Source organism: Sitophilus oryzae, unplaced genomic scaffold (assembly GCF_002938485.1).
Source record: "Sitophilus oryzae breed Bouriz unplaced genomic scaffold, Soryzae_2.0 scaffold_942_pilon_pilon, whole genome shotgun sequence".
In the NCBI taxonomy this organism is placed as follows: Eukaryota; Metazoa; Arthropoda; class Insecta; order Coleoptera; family Curculionidae; genus Sitophilus; species Sitophilus oryzae.
Window position 1 is genome coordinate 494,560 of NW_022147575.1, and position 12,350 is coordinate 506,909.

Consider the following 12,350-nt stretch of genomic DNA (forward strand, 5'->3'; position numbering starts at 1 on the left):
CTTTATGTCAGTTTAATAATATATTTTCGTACTTTTATGCTTTCATTCAGAACCTCCCAATTAGTGGAATAAATTAGTGGTTTCAATTACACTTTATACTTTTTAGTTTACGATCATTCGCAATGTCGAAAAAAACACATTTAAAATTAATAAAATATCCTAGCAACAGCTTGCGGTAGTCTGTTGTATCCATAGAGAAAGCATAATATTTAGCTTATAAAACAATAAATTTTTGATTTCTAACCAAACTTTTTCTTGACGGGTGATAATCAAAGGCCAAAATGACATTCCTCGCAAATTTTGAAGTATAATTAGTGGAAAAGTCTTTGGGAAAAGTCAAAAGGTTGTTAACTTTTTCCACTAATTGAAAATTACTACGACTAATTATGACGTTCTGAATGCTTACATTAAAATTAGGTGAACAAACTAATTTACTCATATAACTGATTTCGAGGTTCTGAATGAAGCTTTAGGCATAAAAGTGCCTTATTTTTATGCCTAGGTCTTAAAATGACTTTTTTATATTGTCAATCACGTCGCATAAACTAATACTTTTGTGACGTTTGAAAAAATATATTTTTTTCAAACAGAAATCAGAAGTGCTGTGTATAAAGTCTTTTATGCAGGCCCGGCACCCTTTATGTCGATATATCGCATTGAAATAATACTAATATCATTTATCCAAAAAAATCCTTATGGGTTTTTCGCCACTGCACTGCAAGAAAAATCTACAAAATAAAATAGTTATTTTTGGTAAACATTTCTGAAGGTATTTAACATAAGGTAATATACCAAATACCCTGCGAATGCTATAAATTTTACATTGGTGAAACATCTAGACCCTTAAATGTTAGAATTAAAGAACATAAAAATTGTTTAAGAAAGGGAGATTTTCACAAATCTAAGATTTGTCAGCATTCATGGGACACAGGGTACAGAATAAATTTTAATAACGCCAAAATTATAATGAAAGAAGCGATAGCCTCTAAAAGAAAAATAAAAGAGGCTTTTTTAATTCAATCTAATAAAAATAAATGTATTGCTCATGCATCTGTAGATGTTAAAGAACATTACATAAATAAACATACGTGAAATTTAAAAATAATCATACAGAAAGTTTGGGCTTTTTGGTTTTACCTTATTAAGTAATTATCAGGTAGTAATTGTTAATTTTGAAGTTTAACTTAATATAATGTCATTTTAACAGAACGTCAACGATTTCTTGTAGACGTATCTGTTTTAAAAAGTAAAGTGTTCTCGAATAGTTCAATTTAAATATTTTAAATAGTTTTTTTCTTGATTCTTTAAATTTTTTTGCTTTCGACGACGGAAAGAGAAAATTTTCCGAAACGTTAAGCATTTTTTTCTTTGTTAGGCAAATTTTTATTACTGTAAACACAACTTCTGACAAGCAGCGTCCGTTTAGGTTTAACCAAAGAATATACCTAGCTAGAAAAAGAATGGACTCTGCCATACTGAAAAATGGCCCTACAGAAGTGGCGCCATCTATTGAGTAGGGCTTGTTTTAAATGGATCGAAGCGCGTGCTTTTTAAATGAGCGTATTTATTGAATTTTACTCTAAAATAATTAAATTTAATTATTAAATCTTATTTTTTACACAAATTCAACAATACTAATAACAAGTATCGTTGTGATGTGTAAAAAATAAGATTTTACAGTATAATTTATACAATAATTATTAAATAAAATTAAAGCCAAACATGTGAAATATTATTTATTATTTAAAGTTCTTATTTATAAGTCAAATATTTAAACATCGTTTATTATAATAAAACAAGACCAACGTAATACGCCCAAAGTTTTGTAAATGGAGTAAATATAAATAGGTACTTAAATGATGGCAAAAATAAAAGACTTACATTATATTTTTAGGGCCAGAAACAAAAGGAATTGTCTAATTAAAACACATATAACAAATTATAGTTTGAAAAACGTTTTGATAATCATTTATTTGATAATATTATGATTGGCGCTATGACAACGACAATATTTTTTGAGAATTTGACAATAATATGACAATGGCCGTGGGAAACTATGGAAACTACAAAAAAAATCTGATTTATCGCCATCTGGCAATAACTAGTAGCAACTTCTTAACCTAAAAATTAATTGCACTACCACCTAGTGGCTAGGGCTGGAACTATTTTATTTGAGATTTCCGTGGAAACGGTGAAACCGCTTTTGCTATTTCACTTTCCCGCCCCTGGGTTTAACGCAGAAGTGTTTACCAAAAATAACTATTTTATTTTGTAGATTTTTCTTGCAGTGCAGTGGCGAAAAACCTATAAGGATTTTTTTGGATAGATGAATCCGCCACATAGGTATAGACATTTTTTACTAATATCATTATTAATTTAATAATATTAAAGTCATAATACTTAAGTATTTGATTTTTTACTAGTGCAGAAACTAAAAACACTCACGTACGAGGTTGGTGTGATGTAACGCTGTTTCGGGTAGTAAAAACTAAGTGAAAAAGAACCTGAACTAGGCTTCGTGTTGTGACGATTTCAAATGTTAATAAAATTGCCGAAAAGGTGTTAACGCGTAAAGGAGAGCATAATTAGGGCGTTGTTGGGTGCAATAACATTCAATAACTCAACTTTCCCGGATATTCAACTCTCCCAAAACAACATTTTATAGCTTCATAATTTCTCACAACGATTTGATGAAAAGCAAAAATGGATTCAAGCAGTTCGACCAAACAAGTAAGTAAACAATGCTCATTACATAATCAAAAAGTTAAATAGGCACATACTATGAGCACATACTATGACATACATACTATGAGCACATACTATGAGTACATACTAAATACATACTATGAGATGAGAAGATATAATTTGCAATATTAATGGTATACTTTTTTTTAATCAACTAGTGCTTAATTTTTTTATGAACATCTTCTAAAATTATAATTATGTTCCTTTAAAAATTTTGTTATAGCCGAAATAGCCCCAATTATGCCCCACTAGCAAAACCGGTACGTAAAACTATGCTCGCCACCGTAGTTGAACTCATCTAAAAAGTTTTTTAGATGGAATAATAAATAATTTATAATACAAGTTAGACCTTCTGAAGATATCAAAATATTTGCTTTTTTATTTTTATTTTCGTGTATTTGTATACGTGCCGGTGGCAACACACGGATGGAATGTACCAAGCCAATAACTTAAAGTTTGTTAATTTTTTATCTCGAGCTTTCTCTTCAAGCCAAAAACTATAGACCATCGGAAATGATTATATTGGAAGGTTGTAAACAACATAGTTCCACGAGAAAGTTGTTATGTAATTGGATTTTAGAATAAAGAATGGATCATCAGAGAAAAATAATTATGTTTCTAGATTCCTCTAAGAAAAATATACCGATCTGGCCATCGAAACTGCGTGGCTTGGTTTTTAATTGGAATAATGGAAAATCAAATGTATTAAAAAAAGATAAAAGTTGGGTTGATACATTTCTTCTATGCGGTATTGCCGGATTTTGCATCAAAATTTCAACTCGAATAAGTAGGGATTAATGAAAAATGTTGCATCTGGGGTTAGAACTTTATTTTTCACAATTATTTACTCATTTTACTACAGATCTAATCTATACTAATATATAAAATCCTTAAGTGACTGACATACTGATTAATCACGATCCTGCTCAAACCACTTAACGTAAGAAGCTCAATTTTGGCATACAGGTTGGAAAAATCTGGTAATTGATTAATCACGATCCTGCTTGAAGCTTTTGACGTAAAAAGCTGATTTTTGGAAAACAGATTGACTTTAGGGTGTAGAGGTTCGATAAGAAGGGATTTTTCGAAACTCGAATTCTAAGGGGGTGGATATATTTTTTAGAGGTTCGATAAAAAGGAATTTTTCGAAATTCCAGTTCCAAGAGGGTGAAACCACCCCTCAAATATTACAATATTTTTTATTTAAAATACGGTCAAGTTTCCGAAAAAACGCTTAAACACGTATATTTTATTTTGTTTTTTTACATATTTTAACATTTTTTAAAAATGTATACAGGGCGTTTCAAAAAACCTGGTCATTGATTAATCACGATCCTGCTTAAAGCGCTTGACGTAATAGGCTGATTTTTGGAAAACAGATTGACTTTAGGGTGTAGAGGTTCGATAAGAAGGGATTTTTCGAAACTCGAATACTAAGGGGGTGAAACTATCCTTCAAATATTAAAATATTTTTTATTTAAAAACCGGTGAGTTTTTCGGAAAAACTCTTAAACACGTATATTTTATTTTGTTGTTTTACATATTTTAAGATTTTTTATAAATTTATACAGGGTGTTTCATAAAATATGACCATTGAGTAATCACGATTCTGCTTAAACTGCTTGACGTTTAAAGCTGATTTCTGGCAAACGGATTGACTGTGGGGTGTAGAGGTTCGATAAGGAGGGGTTTCTCGAATCTCAAATTCCAAGATGGTGAAAACGCCCCTCAAATATTACAATATTTGTTATTTAAAAAATGGTTAGTCTTTCGGGAAAACGAGTCTTGGACAAGCATAATTTATTTGGTTTTTTACATATTTTGATTTTTTTTTAAAATCATACAGGGTGTTCCAAAAAGTTGGGTAATTTCTTAACCACGATTCTGCTTAAACTGCTTCTCATAAAAAGCTTATTTTTGGCAAACGGATTTTTCGAAAGTCAAATTCCAACGAGATGAAACTACCCCTCAAATATTACCAAGTTATATAATAATATCGCCATATTGTTTTTTCTCATGCTGACATAAATGTGAGAAATTTTTATCCAGTTTGTATGTTAATGGAAATTCTTGCTTTGCTTTTTCATGTCCATTACAAATGATTAATTCGACGCGAACGAAGTCGCTGGTACACGCTAGTAGATTATATTTAGCTTAGATATATTATCTTCATTTCAGTAGTAATGAAAGTTTTTAAAATAGTTTATTTTTTTCTACACACAGTTTCCTACAAACATAAAAACCGGCAACACTGAATGCCGCCTTTTATTTTCCCTCTCTGTCTGACAACCCGTCATTTATATCCATCTCTGTCGCATGTACTAAAACCATAGAGTTAATAATTAAAAACTAAAACACCGATCACGCAGATGAAGTGATTAGGGCTTGTATGTTATATATTTTTTATAGATTTAGGTACACAAAATTATGAGTCATATTCATCGAGTATGGAATATATAGTTTGGATTTTTTTCTAGAAAATTTTTAGGTATTTTTTGATACAAGACGATAAAATGGTATTTTATCGTCTACCAAAAAAATTAATTCACGAGCGATGAAATCGCGAGTGAATTAATTTCGGGAGACAATAATGCAATTTTATCGTCGTGTATAAAACAATACCTTTTTCCATAGCGAGTTACGTTTTAAAAAATATTCAGAAATTATTATTTCAAGGAATTTATTACGAGTAGAAAAAATATTGTGCTGGGTTGGCGTTGGTTTCTATGTAATTTGACAAATAAATAAAGCTGTCTCTTTAGTCAGTTTTGAGTCAATATTTTTAATTCTCTTTCGTGTCGATTGCTGATTGAATTGAAATGGAAATGGCTCAAAACGAAATAAGTAAATCACCAACAGATATTTAGGCTGAGGCGACAAACGCCATATCCAAAGTACTTCCATTTGAATCCCGAATAACTTATGAAAAGGAATACAAAAATCTTCAAAAATGGAAGCAATTAAAAAACGTGCGAGAAGAAATAAAGTTTTTAACCTATCCTCGCTGTTAAAGTATCATTTAATCTACCCTTGCGGTTAAAGTACTATTTTATCTACTATTTTTGATAGATATAAGGCAATTTTAACAGTTGCTATGGAAAAAAATAACAAAGTTGCCTAAACTTTAGCAACATTTAGGTATTTGTTTTTTTTTAGTTAAATAATTTCAATAATAGATTTGTAAGTATAATTTAGACACTGAAATAAATTTGAAAGGTCAAAACACCCAAGATTGGTTATGCTGAATATATTTTCTTTTTCTAGTTCCTGCACAACTTGCTTCAAATTACAACTATAATGTGCAGTGATGCATAAAAGAATTACTTCCTTGTTACCTACATGGAATTTCATATTATTTTCAGTGTTACCGCTATAAATATTTTGATTTATATAAATCCAGGGACTACATATACAGAGTGGTCCGCTGTTCTTAAAGAAAAAATGTGTCAGATTTGGGTTTCTATTTTTTTCTGAAACATATGCGAACATTTTAAAATAAATATTTTAAATATACAGGGTGGCGCACCTAATTCGCCTCGGTTGATCATACGAAATCGGAAAGATGTAGAAACAAAACATTTTATGGGTATATGTGGGGAGGTAATGTGCACAATTTAAAATTATTTTGAAATGTACAGGGTGTTTCAGAACTAAGTTCCATACCAAAGTTATATTTTTTCTTATGGAACACACACACCCGGTATTTTATTTCATTTTTGGATTCTTGGACCCAAAAAAAAATATTTATTATAAGGGTTAAATATGTTTAAAATCTCTGGTTTTTGAGATATCGAAAGATATCTCAATATCGAAAAAGAATTAGTTCTTGTGCTGAGTTTAATGGTAGAGAAATAAACTTTACAGAAAAACGTTATTCCTTCCTTAAATATATACAGGGGTATCAAAAATTGCTGGTCTATTTTAAATATTTATTTTACATAAAAACTTCGTTATTTCAAATGCAACACTATGTATTTTTTTAAATAAGTCGAAGCAGATTTAAATGCTCTTTCAAACTATATTAGGGTTTCCTATACCTATCTGGCTCAGATCTTGACTAAAAAGCGATTTTCAATAAAATTGTAATCAAGATGGCTAGTGTTTTCATGGCAAGTTTCTAGTGACAGTTAGTAGCTATTTTCAAAATCGAAATTAGTTTATGGACTTATTTCCTTTATTTATACCAGTTTACTTTTATTTAATTTACCTACAATAGTTTAATAAATAATATTTATTAAATATGTTTTTATTATTCTATCAAGAAAAACGAAGAAGTAGCCTTTGAATTATTTTACGATGACTTGTAGATACATGGATTTTCTATATAAAGAGCCAATTACGAGCCAATTATTTTCTTCACTTCCAACGACAGGTTTCTGCCTAATAGTTTTTTTATAAACCACACTACCAGGCGAAATAGGACAAGAAGTTTTTCAAAGAAACTCTTATCAGGAAAATTTCTATTTGGATATCTTTGAGTATAAGCCCTTGAGGTCAAGAAGCAATTTTCCTCACAAAATAATATCACTAGTAACATAATATCTATTCGTTTCGCCAGCAGATACTGCTTTATTTTTCTTGATAAAATAATGAATACTTACTTATTAAATTATTGTAGGTAAATTTAAGTAAACTGTTTTAAATTATAAATAATAATGTCCATAAACTAATGTCGACTTTGAAAATAGTTACTGTCACAAAGAAAATTGCCATGGCGACACCAGCCATCTTGATTACAATTTTATTTAAAAATCGCTTTTATTCAAAAATCTGAGCTAGATAGGTATAGAAAAACCCTAATATAGTGAAAAGAGCATTTGAATCTGCTTCAATTTATTTAAAAAATACAGGGTGTTATATTTGAAATAACAAAGTTTTTATATAAAATATATCCTTAAAATAGATCAGTAACTTTTGATAGCCCTGTATAAATTTAAGGAACCAATACCATTTTTCAGTAAAGTTTATTTCTCTACATTTAAACTCAGTATAAGAATTAATTCTGAAAAGTAATGTACAGGGTGTTAAAAGTTTATTCTATTGTAGCATGCAACATGCAAATTTAAATATCTTTAAATATCTCAAAAACTAAAGATTTTAAACATATTTAACACTTATAATAAATGCCTTTTTTGGGCCCACGAATCCAAAAATGAAATAAAATACCGGGTGTTCCATAAGAAAAAATATAACTTTGGCATGGATCTTAGTTCTGAAACACCCTGTATATTTCAAAAGAATTTTAAATTGTACACATTGTCTCCCCACATATACCTCTAAAATATTTTGTTTCTACATCTTTCCGTTTTCGTGTAATCATCCCAGGCGAATGAGTTGCGCCACCCTGTAGAATATTGAAAATTTAAAAGAACTGGCTTTTTTGCATGTTTTTCCCCAGATGGCAAATTACGGATGATTTTTAGCTAGAATTTGTTTATAATTGGTCGATTCTTTCATTAAAATTCACTACATTGCTAGATATATACAGAGTGAGCCATAACAAAAAAAACTTTTAGTATATGAAATGAAAACCCTATATTATTTCTATCATACATTTATTTAAATATAATTATATTAACTCGTTATGTAGAAAATATGAAATTACTTATGGTTAACTTACGTAATATTCAATTTTAATAGCTATAATAAAATAAGAATTAACAAAATAATAATTTGTCGTTACTACTTTCGAGAAAAAGATGGTACGCCTGTGTTCGACTTGGCGGTACCCCTAGATATAACTAAAATTAATTATTATTTTGTGGAAATTTATAATTAATGAAATGATAATTATTACTGGGCATAAATGAGCAAATATTAATTTATAATATTTTCGTCGCTATATAATTATGTATATAGGTAATAAATAGCAGGTAAATTGGGTGAATAAATCTCTAACCTGTCATAGAATAAAAAAAATTCTCGATTACAAATTGTTTTAAATTAAACATAATTTGATATAATTGTTATTAACACTTCCTGGGTCATTATAAAAATCAATATTTCTTTAGGTAAGTTTTTAATTTTCAGAAGAAAGTACAAAATGCGTTAATTTATTAAAATTATACAGGGTGAGTCTTAAATAAGTGCAAATATTTTCAGGGCTGGTAGATCTCGATAAAAGAAACATATTTTCTCTTTACCGTTTTTCAAATAAGCCCAAAATAACCGAGTTATTTTACTTTAAAAATTACAAAAAAAAATTTGGAGAGCCACTGAATTTTTTTTAGTTTTCTTTCTTGTAAATTTAATCTACTACCTAGGCTGCCATATTATCAAGAAATTGTGATTTTAGCCGACCATACCAACAGGTATGGTAGGCTATTTTAAGATCGACAAAAAAAAGTTTTTTTAATTTCACTCAAAATGAGTTATTTGGGTCATAAATAACCTAAATACAAAATATTTTCATGGTGTCTGTCTGTCGTCTGTAACACGATAACTCAAAAACTGCTAAACCGATTTTAACCAAATTTGGCACAAAAATACTGTGGCACCCGAGAATCTGGCCATTAGTTTTTGGTGGGGGAGAGTGGTTGGTAAGGGGGTATGGGAGGGGGTTAAAAATTTTAAAAAATCGTAACTCCAAAATTACAGTAGCTAGCGAAACGCGGATTTCAAGTTAAGATTAGGAATAATATTTGCAACAAAATTTGTAATAACATCAAAATCAGTAAAAGTCGCAGTTTTCGAGATATTAACATATTTTAGTATGGGCGGCTATACGTGCCTCCCGGCGCCAATTTTTTAACTAAAAACTAAAAAAGTTTCCAAATTTTTTTTTAAAAATTACAAATTTTCAATTTTTTTGCAAAAATAAACTCATAATCGTGTTTCTGGGGTCGAAATATACTACCCCTAAAAATATTTAAACTTATTTAAGACTCACCTTGTATAGCATGTTTTTTTTTCTTGATAGTAATTAAATGCAGCTAGTTTTTTGTTTCTTAAATGAAGAAGCTACAATAAGATTTTTTAATTTACTTGTGCTTTGTTTAAATACATTACTTATAATGAATAGCAAGAATTTTTAATAATGAAATTTTAATAATAGATTTTAGGGCCTTAGATTAAGTCAAAGAAGTATAACAAAATAAAGACAATAGAAATGAAATATTTTAGTAAAGCCAGAGGTAGCAGGTTTACAGGTTTAGACAAAAAGGCAATACAAGTTATTTTACAATCAGAAAAGTTACTCTAAAAGTTGAAAAACTCCAGAAAAAGTAAGTGTGTCTTGTTTAATAGTCGAGTAAAAACGATATGAAAATGTGTCAAAATATTTTTTGGAGGTATAACTACATCATATCTATACAGGATTATCAGTTAGGGCTTTGTGCATGTGAAATGACTAATTACAACTTTTTTGGGGGGGTCAGAAATTTTTTATCTGGGAAAATGTCAAAAATCTGTCAAAAATTTATAACCATGTTTTTTTACCTTTCCTACGCGATAACTCCTAAACTAATCAACTTATTCACATACTCTTTTTTTTAATCGATTGAGAATACATAGGCGGTTATAGCTGAAGTAATTAAAGTTTCATAGTGAGTGTATTTTCTTTTGGAAAATGGATTAAACTTCAAACATTAACTTTATTGTATCATGATTTTCGGTAAGCGAGAAACTTTTTTATTTGAAGGAATTTTTACATAGTATCTGCGTATGAAATAAAGTAAAAATATTGAAAAAGTTTTTAAAACTTGGTACAATCTTCTATTGCTAATACTTTTCTAGTTATCCTATATATCCTAAATTAAATTTACGAATAGGCCGCGCGCTAGACCGCTCTGGCCTCGCCGCCCCGAGACTTCAAGTGGGTTCATACAGCCAAATAAAATAAAATAAGAATAAAATAAAATAAGAAATAAGGAATTCTTATTTGTGTGCGTTCATACAGGCAAATAAAATAAAATAAGAAATATATATTTGCTCATGCGCAGTACGATGAGGCCGGATAAAAGTTAACTTTTACGATTGTTTATAGTAATTTTACCATTTATAGTATATTTATTTGTTCGTTGCCTACTATATTATATATTTTACTTATGTGAAATTATAAAATAAATTAAATCCAAACTGAAAATATTTGTAGGTTAGAATTAAGCGTCCGCAAAGCCGTTTAAAATAAAATAACACATAAAATAAAACAAGAAGTTAAAAGATAAAGACTTCTTATTTTATTTGTTATTTTATTTGGCTGTATGAACGCATGTACGGTATCCCATATAACCAACTTTCTTATTTTATTTTATTTTATTCTTATTTTATTTTATTTGGCTGTATGAACCACCATTCGATTTTATTTGGTGGCACGGCGAACGCGAAGTTCCATAAGCCTATTTCTGATTATGTGCATTGTACCTGCAGTTTGAAATTTAGTAAATTCTGTACGTTATAAAGTATTTAGTTATGGACTGTTTAATTTGCAGAAAACTATTAACGAAAATGATAAGTTTTTATTAAAATACCCAACTTAAAAAGTAACTTAAAAACTATCATAAATGCTGCGGAAAAAGGCAAGATGATGTTGCTGTTGTTTAATTAATAATTGTTAATATATTATATTAACAATTATTAATATATTATATAACAAAAGAAAACTAGTTAAATGTGAGATTTTGATATTATAATAATGTGTTTGATATGTGATAAAATAGGAAAAAGGGCAAACATCACAAATTAACATCTAGACAAACAGGTATCTTATGTTGTAAACTATGTTCATAAGTTTTTTTAATTAATTAATTGATATGATAATTAATAAAATTGATATGTTCTCTAAAATCCATAGTCAGTAATTCTTCTGCCAATAGGGCTGAATAATTTCTCATAAACCAGAATAATATTAATTATTTTTATTTACCGTAAATCTTTTAATACGTGAGACACAAAAAATGTAGATCAAAAAATTATTGAATTAATAAAAAATCAAATATGTATGTATTTATTAAAGTTTATAACCGTTTATGACCATCAAAAATCGTACATTTCTATTATTATTTATTAAAGTTTATTTTTATTAAGACCGACTCTGACGACTCGTGTACTTGTACAAACAGAATTTGTTATTGGGATATACCTGCCATGCAATGTAAGTGGTTTCCTTGTGCTTTTGTCGCTCGCCGCGTAGCTTGAGCGTCAAGCTTGTTGCAAAAAATGTTGTTTACAAAGATAGTATACTTGCCAAGTACGCAAATATTGGCGTACTTGCCAAGTATGCGTGTCGTCAGAATCCGCCTTTATATGTAGGTCGCAAAGCTTTCTGGATATGACGATTTATTTGCATATGATGCTAAATACCACAACGTTTTTTTATATAATCCCAAACAAATCAAGGTTAAATTAACGACATTTTTAATTAAGAAAGCATACTATACCTATATTGGATGAATTTTTCACTGACAGATAAGTATTTTTATAATATCTCTTCCCGCTTTTATTGTTTGTGAAAAAAATGTTGTGCTTTTTTTAAATAGGTAATTATAGTTTTTGTGTTATAGATAGCAATAATTCATTCAAATATATTTCACATCATGTGAAATATGTTGCTATTAAATACATGTGAATCACATATATTTTAATTTCTAATTCTAGGTTAAAATTAC

General features: G+C 29.0%; 2 protein-coding genes across 2 annotated transcripts in view; one reads left to right on the plus strand and one right to left on the minus strand.

Moving 5' to 3' along the window:
• The window catches only part of LOC115890968 (ATP-binding cassette sub-family G member 1-like), a 59,807-nt gene that overhangs the window by 34,579 nt on the left and 12,878 nt on the right, over window positions 1-12,350 (minus strand). The window lies entirely within an intron of this gene.
• The window catches only part of LOC115890969, a 110,823-nt gene that overhangs the window by 32,489 nt on the left and 65,984 nt on the right, over window positions 1-12,350 (plus strand). The window lies entirely within an intron of this gene.